At 38.8% G+C, this 13,292-nt stretch overlaps 1 long non-coding RNA gene across 1 annotated transcript; it reads left to right on the top strand.

The window, feature by feature from the left end:
• The first annotated feature begins 4,307 nt into the window (after positions 1 to 4,307).
• Positions 4,308 to 13,111, top strand: LOC113469498. Its single transcript, XR_003392888.1, has 2 exons — positions 4,308 to 4,587; positions 12,660 to 13,111. It is a non-coding gene; the product is annotated as an uncharacterized LOC113469498 (long non-coding RNA).
• Positions 13,112 to 13,292: the final 181 nt, after the last annotated feature.

Raw genomic sequence — 13,292 nt, 5'->3', positions numbered from 1 at the left:
TAAATACATGTGTACATGCATCTGTGAGTAGAGTTTTATATTGTTCTGTTCTTTCTGTTTTCTTTGCTAACTATTAAGTTATCTTTTCATCTACCTACGAGTGCCTCTATCCCTTTTCATCGAGAATCATTTCTCCCATTTTTCCTCCCCCGAATAAAAATTCAAATGCGTGGAAATGTTCCGTCTCCGATATTCTGGCGGGATGCCACATCCTAATCATTTCAGGCATGGGTGCAGGCAATTGCTTTCAGGACAGGGTAATTGATTTTCAACAGGCTTTTGACTTCGCTCGGATACCCTTTCCTGGCTTTACTGCACAACAGCAGGAAAGTATTAGGGACAAAACGTGACGTCAGAAAAACGGATAAGACTATACATAGACAAATTTAGAGGGCATTGCACACCATATTTTGAGCTGTCTTTCTGAACTTTCTATATTTCAGAGAGAAATTAATATTCGCTAATTTATATCAATGCCTGCTAGAGGAGTTGGTCGAGACTAGGGTGTTCTTTTGAAACTGCACTACACGGTTCCCCTAAAATACCCTAGAATATTCTAAATTACCCTAAAGTATTTGCTTCTGGGTGTTCAAAATCAGGATTTTCTTGTGGTTCCGGAGGTATATTAATCCCCACTTTTCCTTAGAGGTTGTAAATTAATATCCTGATTTGCAAATATTTTAATCACTCTCTCTGTCTCACTCTCTCTGCTTCTCTCTCTGCTTCTCTCTCTCTCCCTCTCTCCCTTTCTCTCTCCCTCTCCCTCTCTCCCTCTTCCCCTAATCCTTCTCACTTTTTCGTCTTTCTCCTCTTTTCTCCACCCGTGGTTCTCGTTTTGCCCTTCCTCTTTCTTCCCCTTTCCCGGATTCTCCCTTGCTTTCTCTTCTCTTTTACCCCCAAATTTACTCCAAAATGTTCACCCCTGACACCTCGCAGGCAAAAGGAATCTGCTTGGCATATTAAATACCTAACAGCTTGACGCGTACCTACCGTCCTGGGTTGCTATCTCTTTTGCCTCGTTCTCAAGAGGCTACGAAAAGATTTTAGGGGGAGAGGATTGAAAAATTGTAAAGAGGAGGACAGCTAGAAAGACAGAAGGGGGAAAAATTTGGAAAGAAAGTGGGGAAAGATTAAAAGGGTGGGAACTAAAAATATAGAGGAAGAAGCTAGGAATTTAGAGCGAAAAAGGAGCTATAGAAAGAAAAGTGGAAGAAGCTTGGAAGATAAAGGGGAAACAATTAGAAAATTAGAGGGGGGAAAGGCAAAAAGATTGAGGGGGAAAAGCCATAGAAAATTAGAGAGGGAAAAGACAGAAAGATAGAGGGGGAAAAGCCATAGAAAATTAGAGAGGGAAAAGACAAAAAGATAGAGGAGGAAAGCCATAGAAAATTAGAGGGGGAAAAGACAAAAAGATAGAGGGGGAAAAGCCATAGAAAATTAGAGGGGAAAAGACAAAAAGATAGAGGGGGAAAGCCAGAGAAAATTAGAGGGGAAAAGACAAAAAGATAGAGGGGAAAAGCCATAGAAACATAGAGTAGGAAAAGACAGAAAGATAGAGGGGGAAAAGCCATAGAAAATTAGAGAGGGAAAAGACAAAAAGATAGAGAGGATACACATCATATGGACTCGTAAATATATGGATATGGTCGAGAAACAATAAATAAAATACGAATTTCACATTAATAAATTGGAAAATATGACGGCACACTGGATGTCAGCCATCAATCAAACTGACTCTAATTGTGGCGGCACGGCCAATGTCATAGAAAGAGGAAAAAAAGATATCAATAGCTTAAACGTGTTTTGGCACTAAAAACTGACCATCGAAATTTTGACCCGATTACATTACTTTCCTTCCTATAGGATAAGGAAAGTAAAAATCTTCAGAGAAAACGAGAGTAGAGGCATCTCAACCATTGGATGTTGCATGAAGTATATCGTTACCTCACGACACTAAGTCCAGTAATATTTTCAATATGTAAAAAAATAATAATAATAAAATAAATATATGAAAATACACATCAGAGAGAGAGGCTGAGAGAGAAATGAGAAGAACGGAGAAAAGGCAATGAGGGAATATGATGAGAAAATCACCTAATTATTTCGATTTCACATAGAAAAAAAAGTAAAAAAGAGGGATAACTAAACTAAATATCAACGGAGTCTTTTTCCCTTTAATTTATTTCCCCCGTAGATTGGTAAAATTTTCCCCTGGATAGTTCAACTTCCCCCCAAGTTTAGAGAGAATTTCCCTGCTCTGGCAACACCTATGCCATCACTGTCATCATCATCATCATCATCATCAGTCATCAGTTTCGCTTTTCTCCGAAGAGGGAAAGGTATACAGGGGACTTTACGGGTGTTCCAGATTTGCAAATTTATTCCATCAAGCAGCACTAGACTGGGTGGTAGGGAGGTCGCGAGTTCATTACGTAATGAGAACAATACGATGCACAGAGTGTGCTCTGCATGAAAACTAATGAAAATCGTAGGTACGGAGGGTTATGTGGGGGAATCAGTCACTTCCTCAACACAAATTCCGTCTCTTGACAAGGCGAAGAAGTTAAGGTTTGAGGAAAAGAGTTCTGATTCTGAGACAACAAGGAGAAGGAAGTAAAAGTTTGAGGAAAAGAGTTCTGGGGCACCAAGGAGAAGAAGGAAGTTAAAGAAGGAAAGCTTTGTGAGGTAAGTGACACATATTCTAAGAAATCAGAACCTGGATTCCCAACCTAGGGGTAATTAGCTGGCACAAAGAGACCACAGTCTTCCTCCCGAACAAACATGATCTGAATTAGTTGGTGGATTGTGACCTGTTGAGAAAAATTTGTTCTACATGGGTACATTTTTTTTTTTTTTTTGTTTTTTGAACAAGTGGCATGTTTTTTCTACCGAACATTACCCAAGAGGTGTTATTTTGGTACTCCTCTATAGAACAATGGCGGTAACAGCGGATGCTGGTGGCATCATAAATGAGAAATTAATGAAAACTTCCCAGAACCTATTTGAAATTTCCGCGTAAAATACCTCACCTGCCATTATTCGGGAATAATAGTGAAATCTTTTTGATATTTATGGAAGGGAAGAAAACCCGAGTCTTTTTTTTTTCTTTTTTTTTTTTTTTTTTTTTTTTTTTTTAATGAGTAACATTATCATCTCAAAAGTATTTAAATTTAATTTTGAATTTGAACAATTTAAAAAGTGATTTATATTTTGGTTTTAGGGGGGGAGAGACCCCATTATGTGACAGGGTCCTGCGCAGGTAGCCACCCTAAATTGAGGACCTGAATGGAAATTCAATCTGGTGCTATTGGATGTAGGTATCACCTAACCTTACCCTGTCATACTGACTTTGAACTTTTAACCTATATTCTTTGTGAATAGCTACCTAATAATTAAAATCATGTAATATTGTACTATGTATGTATCGACATATCTACGACCTACATTTTACTCAACAACAAGAGATTAAGTGGGGCGGGGAGGGAGAGAGAGAGAAAGAGAGAGGGAGAGAGAGACGATCGATGGGGGATTTGCAGAGATAATTCAATTCCCGGAAAATTGTTCACCAACACTTGAAACAAAAACCCCCAAAAGTTAATAAAATAATTCGACGTCCGAAAACTATAACTTTTGACATTCTCTCCCCCTCTAAATCTCCTTCCTTCTCTCCCTCTTCTTCTTCTTTTTTTTCTTCTTCTTCCTTCTCTTTTTCTTCAGACTCCTCTTCCTCCTTCTCTTCTTCTGTCCCACCCATCACACCCCTTTTTCTTTAATCTTTCTCTCCCTCCCTCTTGCATTCTCCAACTTCTATCCCTGTTTCATCTCTCTCTTTTCTTTCCATTCCTCCATCTACTTCTCTGTTCCCCCCTTTCTTCTCGCCGTTCCTTCTCTTCCGCTTCATCCCTTCCCTCCCGAGCTTTATTATTTCCCACTCTTCCCTCCCTCCTCTCTCCTTCTCTCTTTTACGGAAACTTTCGTCTATCTTGAGCTTTCGACCGCCATGCCAATAATATAGTAGTGGTGCGATGACAGTTACAGTTACGTCTCTCTCTCTCCCTCTCTCAGGCTCCCCCGATTTCTCTCTTCCTCCTTCTCTCTCTTATTAGATTGGATGGAGGCCAAAAATAATATGATGGAAATAATTCTATTGCAACCCCCTCCCTTCCTTCCTCCCTCCCATTCTTCTGGGTATTACCGTAACCCATATAATATCCTGTCACCCTATACCTATCTCGGTGCCTCCCTCGGTGGTGTAATGGTCAGCTCGCCTGATAATCAGGAGGACGTGGGTTCAATACCAGCCGAGACTGTCGTCTTGTCAATATGTCTCGTACATAAAGTACATACAGCTCTATTGATAAAATCACAAACATGTTGTCTTTGTTTGTTTTTCTTATTTTTCAAGCTCTTTTCTTCTCCTTTTTCCTCCGTCTTCCAGGGCACTTTCATGCATATCAGATAGTTATTCAGCCTCTTCATAGGTACTCTCGATTTCCATTTCTTATTATTCTCCATCTTCAAATCCTCTTCTTCATTCCATTTCTCGTCCTATTCTTCAATGTCTCTCATTTTTTCCTCTCTGTATTTGTCTTCTCTCATGAAGCTTATTTCGCCACACCTAGGTGTGGGACTGACATACATCTGTGCAACAGTCTACGTATGAGTGAACAGCCTTAGGACAAAGTCCAAAGTCGTGAAAAAGGATTCCAACGTAAGTGTATGGGTATAATTGAAGTTCATAAGTATGTGGGTACATATAATTGAAGTTCATAAGTAAGTATGTGAGTATAATTGAGGTTCATCCTAGCCTAAACTAATGAGACCGAAACAAGTAATGAGCTACCTATAATATACCCACTTCAATTTATTATACAGTTATACACCAATTTTCAATTAAAATAAAAGCGCAACTTTGATGTAACGCAAAATTTCCAAAGTCGTGAAAAAGGATTCCAACGTAAGTGTATGGGTATAATTGAAGTTCATAAGTATGTGGGTACATATAATTGAAGTTCATACTGTTCATAAGTAAGTATGTGAGTATAATTGAGGTTCATCCTACCCTAAACTATAATGAGACCGAACCAAGTAATGAGCTACCTATAATATACCCACTTTAATTAATTTAATACACCAATTTTCAATTAAAATAAAAGCGCAACTTCGATGTAACGCAAAATCGAAAATACAAGAGAGTAGACTGAGATGATTTGGGCATGTAAAGAGGAGAGAATGATGAGAGTTAAACGAAATACATACCTAGTACCTACATTATGTACATAGTGTACATACATTAGGTGAAAAAGTAGAGAAACTGGTCATTCAGGATGATACAGGGGAAGAGAGAGAGATAGATAGAGAGAGAGAGAGAGAGAGAGAGATAGAGAGAGAGAGAGAGAGAGAGAGAGAGAGAGAGAGAGAGAGAGAGAGAGAGAGAGAGACAGACAGACAGAGAGAGAGGGAAACCAAAACTGAGGTGGAAAGAAAAAGTTGAGGAAGACTTGAGAGAGAAGGGCAGAGGTATTAGAAGGGTATGGACAGTATGAAGCATAAAGGGGGGCAAAGTCAGGATGATACAGGGGAAGAGAGAGAGAGAGAGAGAGAGAGAGAGAGAGAGAGAGAGAGAGAGAGACAGACAGAGAGAGAGGGAAACCAAAACTGAGGTGGAAAGAAAAAGTTGAGGAAGGGTTGAGAGAGAAGGGAAGAAGTGTTAGAAGGGTAAGGAGGGCAATACCAACTCCAAACAAAAATTGGAAAAAGTGAAGTACCTCAGAGTGGGGTAAATGGAGGCCCATAAAATGAAATGAATCCATAGGACACACATGACGGCAATTAATACTCTACCAAAGTTGCCAGGTTGCTCCACATTTTATTTATAATGTAGGTATATTTGGTGGGTAAAATGGAAAAAAAATAATAAATAAATAACATTTTCGATTTTCTAAACGTAATTAATGGACGTTAATTAATAAAATGGCTTTTTCGTGTTGTTTTTTTTTACCCAATATTCTACCTAGGTACCAACTTTTTTAGTTTAAAAAATATAAATATTTATTTTGACGTTACGAAAATTAACACTTTAAATTATTTTTCAGTTCAATAATGCGTCGTCATTAAAGCCTGCCGGTGCAAAAATGATATTGGCCCTTTTACTATCTTTTTATTCTTTTTTTAGGAGTAGGAAAGGAGGAGGGCGGATTTTATCCTGAACCAGTAAGGTTCGTTCTAGGAACGGCTGGCTTTCTCGTATCCGATCTTCCTTCTCTCTTCGCTTTCGAGACTATGAGACCTTTATAAAAAGACAAAAGAAACTTGTGAAAATGGTGCTTGTAATTTCTACGATAATTGAATTGTATTATCTTAACTGTTAACTCTCAGTCCGACTGCATTGTACTTGTAAAATTTAATCCTATTTATCTTTCAACAAAAGGAAGGTAAATAGTGAAATACCTATTAGATTTTTTATACCTCCAAAGACATGTAAGAACACACACATTCTTTTATCTCAAAATATTTACATTAGGTTCTCAAGTACTTACTGCTAGTAGACGAATTTTATTTTCTAAAATAATGAAATTAAACAAAACAAAAGACGAGCTATGTAAAATAAAAGGTTAGATAGATATGTTATATATTAAAAGGTTAGTAATGCCTTTGAATGCGAGATTAAACTGAAAAGGTTCGTCATTTTCAGCATTTCCAACTCTCGTTAAAAGCATTTTCTTTTCGAAAATTTGAAGAGCTGGAACACAGACCTGCAAGGGAGACGGAGAGGAAGAGATACTAAAAGTGAGGATTAAAAATTAGTACTCTACAGCCCTTTGAAAATGTTGTTAAAATATCTCTGATGGGTATAACCCTTCAATGTTTACTTGTGGTGGAGTTTTGAAATTTTGCGAACAAGAGAAACAGTGCATTTGGTATTTTATCTACGAGTAGAAGACAAGCTTCAGTCACTATTGTAACGTGGTCGGGAGACGGAGAGGAAGAGATACTAAAAGTGAGGATTAAAAATTAGTACTCTACAGCCCTTTGAAAATGTTGTTAAAATATCTCTGATGAGTAACCCTTCAATGTTTACTTGTGGTGGAGTTTTGAAATTTTGCGAACAAGAGAATCTTATCTTCATTAAATAAATATAATTGTTGACAACAGTATAAATAGGATGTCCGGAAATGCACTCTTCCTCATTAATATCACATCCTCTTCCCGTTCCAATTGATTCCGGTGATTTTTTATTCGCACTATATAAGTTTCTTCCGGAAAGTTCTTCAATATGAAAGCCGTTTCTCTGACAGCCTTGGCGATCCTGATCGTGGCTGACTTCACCACGGCTAGAGTGATCACAAAAGAGACTAACGTTACTGAGACGAAAACTGTGAAGGAAGAAATAATTGAAGACAAACCTGTCGACTTCTCGACGGAATCCCAAGGACAACCCTTATTGGGAGGCGTTCAATGGGTACAATTTTTTTTGAACAAGTGGCATGTTTTTCCCACCGAACATTACCCAAGAGGTTGTTATTTTGGTACTCCTCTATAGAACAATGGCGGTAACAGCGGATGCTGGTGGCATCATAAATGAGAAATTATTGAAAACTTCCCAGAACCTATTTGAAATTTCCGCGTAATGTACCTCACCTGCCATTATTCGGGAATAATAGTGAAATCTTTTTGATATTTATGGAAGGGAAGAAAACCCGAGTTTTGTGATCAAGTCTTCACAATATTCCAAGTGCCATTGTGGCATATATTAAACGTAAAGTACCTGCTAGTAGACGAATTTTATTTTCTAAAATAATGAAATTAAACAAAACAAAAGACGAGCTATGTAAAATAAAAGGTTAGATAGATATATTATATATTAAAAGGTTAGTAATGCCTTTGAATACGAGATTAAACTGAAAAGGTTCGTCATTTTCAGCATTTCCAGCTCTCGTTAAAAGCATTTTCTTTTCGAAAATTTGAAGAGCTGGAACACAGACCTGCAAGGGAGACGGAGAGGAAGAGATACTAAAAGTGAGGATTAAAAATTAGTACTCTACAGCCCTTTGAAAATGTTGTTAAAATATCTCTGATGAGTAACCCTTCAATGTTTACTTGTGGTGGAGTTTTGAAATTTTGCGAACAAGAGAAAACAGTGCATTTGGTATTTTATCTACGAGTAGAAGACAAGCTTCAGTCACTATTGTAACGTGGTCGACTGTGCCCTAAATCACCAAAGTATGGAAAAGTATCTTACAAGTGTAATAGCCAATGGAAAAGCAGAATTTTGAATTTGGACGAATCATATCGAAATATGGAATTGTAAATACTTTTCCATACTTTGGTGATTTAGGGCACAGGATATGAAGTTCATTCCAAATCAATCGAGCGAATTTTCGCCCATGCCTTTTAAATGGTCTGTATTAAAGATAAAAAATTGATACTTTAACCAAAAGACGTGGAATATTGTCTACTTTATCCCAGATATCTTAAGTTTGAATAATAATGAAAAATAACAAACTATCTGGACTAACCACAGACGTTGGTGACTTGGGACAAATCGTCCTGCGTCAACTAGGAGGTACGCTCACTATCGGTCTAAGACTAGTGGACGGACTTGTCTTTGAAGTGGTGGACATATTGGTGGCTACTCTGGTGAATACACTGCTACCTGGTGTTGAAACCACTTTGAGTTTGGTGGACACTACGGGGAGATATGTTGCGCTTGATGTATCCAACACGAGGACATTGTTGCTGAAAACGGTGAGCAACGCTCGGAGAAAACCCATCACCTTGGTGCTGACACTCAATTGAAAGTCTAAAGTTCTAATAGCAGAGGGAAGGAGCTGTAAGTGACTATAAATGACAAAAAGTTCAAAATAAATAATATCTACATGCATGTGTGAGTAGAATTTTATATTATTCTGTTCTTTCTGTTTTTCTTGCTAACTATTAAGTTATCTTTTCATTTACCTACGAGTGCCTCTATCCCTTTTCATCGAGAAATATCGCCAAGGTTCTTCAAAAGAAGCGTATACCATCAGAGTATCATCCCATCAAAACACAAACCCGAAATTGTGCTGAATAACAGTAAAATGGGAAATCTCATTCAACATTCAATGTGTATTCAAATTTCTCCCATTTTTCCTCCTCGTATAAAAATTCAAATGCGTGGAAATGTTCCGTCTCCGATATTCTGGCGGGATGCCACATCCTAATCATTTCAGGCATGGGTGCAGGCAATTGCTTTCAGGACAGGGTAATTGATTTTCAACAGGCTTTTGACTTCGCTCGGATACCCTTTCCTGGCTTTACTGCACAATAGCAGGAAAGTATTAGGGACAAAACGTGACGTCAGAAAAACGGATAAGACTATACAAGTATACATAGACAAGTTGAGAGGGCATTGCACACCATATTTTGAGCTGACTTTCTGAACTTTCTATAGTTCAGAGAGAAATTAATATTCGCTAATTGATATCAATGCCTGCTAGAGGAGTTGGTCGAGACTAGGGTGTTCTTTTGAAACTGCACTACACGGTTCCCCTAAAATACCCTAGGATATTCAACTACCCTCGTAAAGTATTTGCTTCTGGGTGTTTATAATCTGGATTTTCTTTTAGGCCTGTGGTTCCGGGAGTATATTGATTCCCATCTTAGACGTTGTAAATTAATATCCTGATTTGCAAATATTTTAAGTAGTGAGATTTTTTTTTCTTCAATTATTTAGTGATTTTATTAAATTATTTTCATTAATGTTTTTTTTTTTTTTTTAGTTAAAACTTGAGTTCTTACACTATCACTATCCCATCTTGCATCTATGGAGGGAAGGACGTGGTTCGTTCTCAACAACTCAGTCTGTGCTACTTGTGTCTAAATTAAAGACTCCAAAGATTTGATGATGTGCACATGCACACTCCCGCAGTCGTGTCAGCTTTAATCTCGCCCACCTTCTCCAAATAAAACCTCACATATAACTTCTCATATTATTCCGCTGTGAAAATGGAATTCCCGTGTTTTTCCGTCAGAATAATTATTTACCTCGGTATTATTCCGGGTGACAGTTGTGTATTTTTTCTCCTCCTTTACATTTACATTCCTGATGAATTTATTTCAGTTATGATTGTTCTCGTGACATGAAAACTTGGGTCTGGGAGAAAATCTGGGACGGTATATCTTTCACTGGAACACTCAAGTATACAGGGTGGCTCAAAACGACAGGGTGTAACGTCAGAAATTCTAGGCTATTCGCACACGGGGTTCTAATCCGATGTGCACATGCACACTCCCGCAGTCGTGTCAGCTTTAATCTCGCCCACCTTCTCCAAATAAAACCTCACATATAACTTCTCATATTTTCTCATATTATTCCGCTGTGAAAATGGAATTCCCGTGTTTTTCCGTCAGAATAATTATTTACCTCGGTATTATTCCGCGTGACAGTTGTGTATTTTTTCTCCTCCTTTACAAGTTTACATTCCTGATGAATTTATTTCAGTTATGATTGTTCGTTCCCGTGACATGAAAACTTGCGTCTGGGAGTCTGGGAGAAAATCTGGGACGGTATATCTCTCACTGGAACACTCAAGTATACAGGGTGGCTCAAAACGACAGGGTGTAACGTCGGAAATTCTAGGCTATTCGCACACGGGGGTCTAATCTTGTTCTTTTCTTCGAACCTCGAAATAAGACGAGAAGATCGCACAAAAGAGATATCAAGGCTAACAGGAAGTAGCCATTTTATTTTACAAAAGATTTTCACTTCGCCTGTGGCATAGTCATATTATTTGGTGGGGAGAGGGGGGGGACTCATCTCCTACGACAACTTTGGAACCATATGAGGACTGGTTCAGAAGAAATAGAGACTCTGTAAGCCTGTATCTGTATACCACCCTTGGTAGCTTGGTACTAGTTATATGGAGAAGATCATTTTGGAGAATCCTGCCATGTTAAACAAACTAAGTGGCAGCCTCCCTCTCTCCCCAATAAGGCTAACAGGAAGTAGCCATTTTATTTTACAAAAGATTTTCACTTCGCCTGTGGCATAGTCATATTATTTGGTGGGGAGAGGGGGGGGAAGGACTCATCTCCTACGACAACTTTGGAACCATATGAGGACTGGTTCAGGAGAAATGGAGACTCTGTAAGCCTGTATACCACCCTTGGTAGCTTGGTACTATAGTTACATATATGGAGAAGATTATTTTGGAGAATCCTGCCATGTTAAACAAACTAAGTGGCAGCCTCCCTCTCTCCCCAATAAAAAAAGATCGCACAAAAGAGATATCAAGGCTAACAGGAAGTAGCCATTTTATTTTACAAAAGATTTTCACTTCGCCTGTGGCATAGTCATAATTATTATTTGGTGGGGAGAGAGGAGGGGGGACTCATCTCCTACAACAACTTTGGAACCATATGAGGACTGGTTCAGGAGAAATGGAGACTCTGTAAGCCTGTATACCAACCTTGGTAGCTTGGTACTAGTTATATGGAGAAGATCATTTTGGACAATCCTGCCATGTTAAACAAACTAAGTGGCAGCCCCCCTCTCTCCCCCAATAAAAAAGGGGGAAAATAATTGAAAATCTCAAGCCAAACCAAAACCCAAATCAAAGTAACAATATTCAAGATAAATGGGGGAAAATCCTTTTCTCCCTTGTCCAAAATAAAATATCCCTGGTCCCTCGTCATATGCGGGACACTTTGGGGCTTACTAGACCCCCCGTCCAAATCCTCCCCTCACTCCCCTAAACATCCCATCCCTCGATTTCCCTATTCCATCCCAACCCTTGTACCACTATCCCATCCCACCCCCTGATTTCCCTATCCCATCGGAAAATCCTTTTCTCCCTTGTCCAAAATAAAATATCCCTGGTCCCTCGTCATATGCGGGACACTTTGGGGCTTACTAGACCCCCCGTTCCAATCCTCCCCTCACTCCCCTATACATCCCAACCCTCGATTTCCCTATTCCATCCCAACCCTTGTACCACTATCCCATCCCACCCCCTGATTTCCCTATCCCATCCCATAAACAGTATCATAATAAATTCACATAAAACGTCAATGAAAATCATTTCTGGAATCATTTTCATCCGACAACCTAATATCCTATATCACACCACAATTTATTTTAAAGCGAAATCGACTTTGATTGATGGAAATGAAATTTTCGTTATATTATTCGCATACCGGGTGGTTTGTAAGTGGTTGAACATGGAAATACCTCAGTATAATTATGTAGGTATAGCGTTATATTCAGGGTGACTCCTTCCATGAATCATGACGACAGGGGTTAGGAGCCCTTGACTAGTAAATGATTGTTATACGCTTCAACAGTCAGAATTCGCATACCGGGTGGTTTGTAAGTGGTTGAACATGGAAATACCTCAGTATAATTATGTAGGTATAGCGTTATATTCAGGGTGACTCTTTCCATGAATCATGACGACAGGGGTTAGGAGCCCTTGACTAGTAAATTATTGTTATTGTTATACGCTTCAACAGTCAGCCAAATCTAGGTCTGTCAGACCGGCCAGAAAGTGTGTGGCAGAAACAGCTTCCAACTTTTAGGTTTCTCAGACGGTCTGAAATCTGAAGCTTATTTCGCCACACCTAGGTGTGGGACTGACATACATCTGTGCAACAGTCTACGTATGAGTGAACAGCCTTAGGACTTCTCTCATTTCCACGTGTTTCATTTTCTTGTTCGTTTTTGTTTCCTTTTCCTTCTCTCCTAATTTTGTTTATTCGTCTCCGTTGTTTCTTCTCTTCTTCTCTCTTCGTCTGTTCTCTATCTTGTCGAATAATAACAAAGTCAACTTTATGTACAAGCATACGAGTAATTACGGTGTCTTGTGCACTTACATATTCATTAGGAGCTGTGCACATTGTCTGGGGAACATGGATGTGTTGTGTGTCTGCAATTCGCACTCTCTTCCATTCTACGAGCTAGAGAGTATGTTATATCTTTCTTCTAAGTACTAGCATGTTTATAATATGTATGTTCATATGTGTTGTTCACATGAGTGCGAAAAATTTAGGACATTCCATTTCCGTTCCTTTACTCTCACAGAATTACCTATGGGATTGTAAAAAGTAATAAATTTAATTCAAATGACATTGACGCTTTTTGACTAATTCTTCAAAGGAGCAGTTTTACGTCTCTATGGCAAGAAAACGAATAAATCCCTGGAGGTGATATAGGAAAATTCATACTTCATACAGAGAGAGAGAGAGAGAGAGAGAGAGAGAGAGAGAGAGAGAGAGAGAGAGAGAGAGAGAGAGAGAGAGAGAGAGAGAGGGGG

The sequence above is a fragment of the Diaphorina citri genome, unplaced genomic scaffold (assembly GCF_000475195.1).
Source record: "Diaphorina citri unplaced genomic scaffold, Diaci psyllid genome assembly version 1.1 scaffold1105, whole genome shotgun sequence".
Lineage (NCBI taxonomy): Eukaryota > Metazoa > Arthropoda > Insecta > Hemiptera > Psyllidae > Diaphorina > Diaphorina citri.
This window is presented reverse-complemented; position numbering and strand designations above follow the sequence as displayed.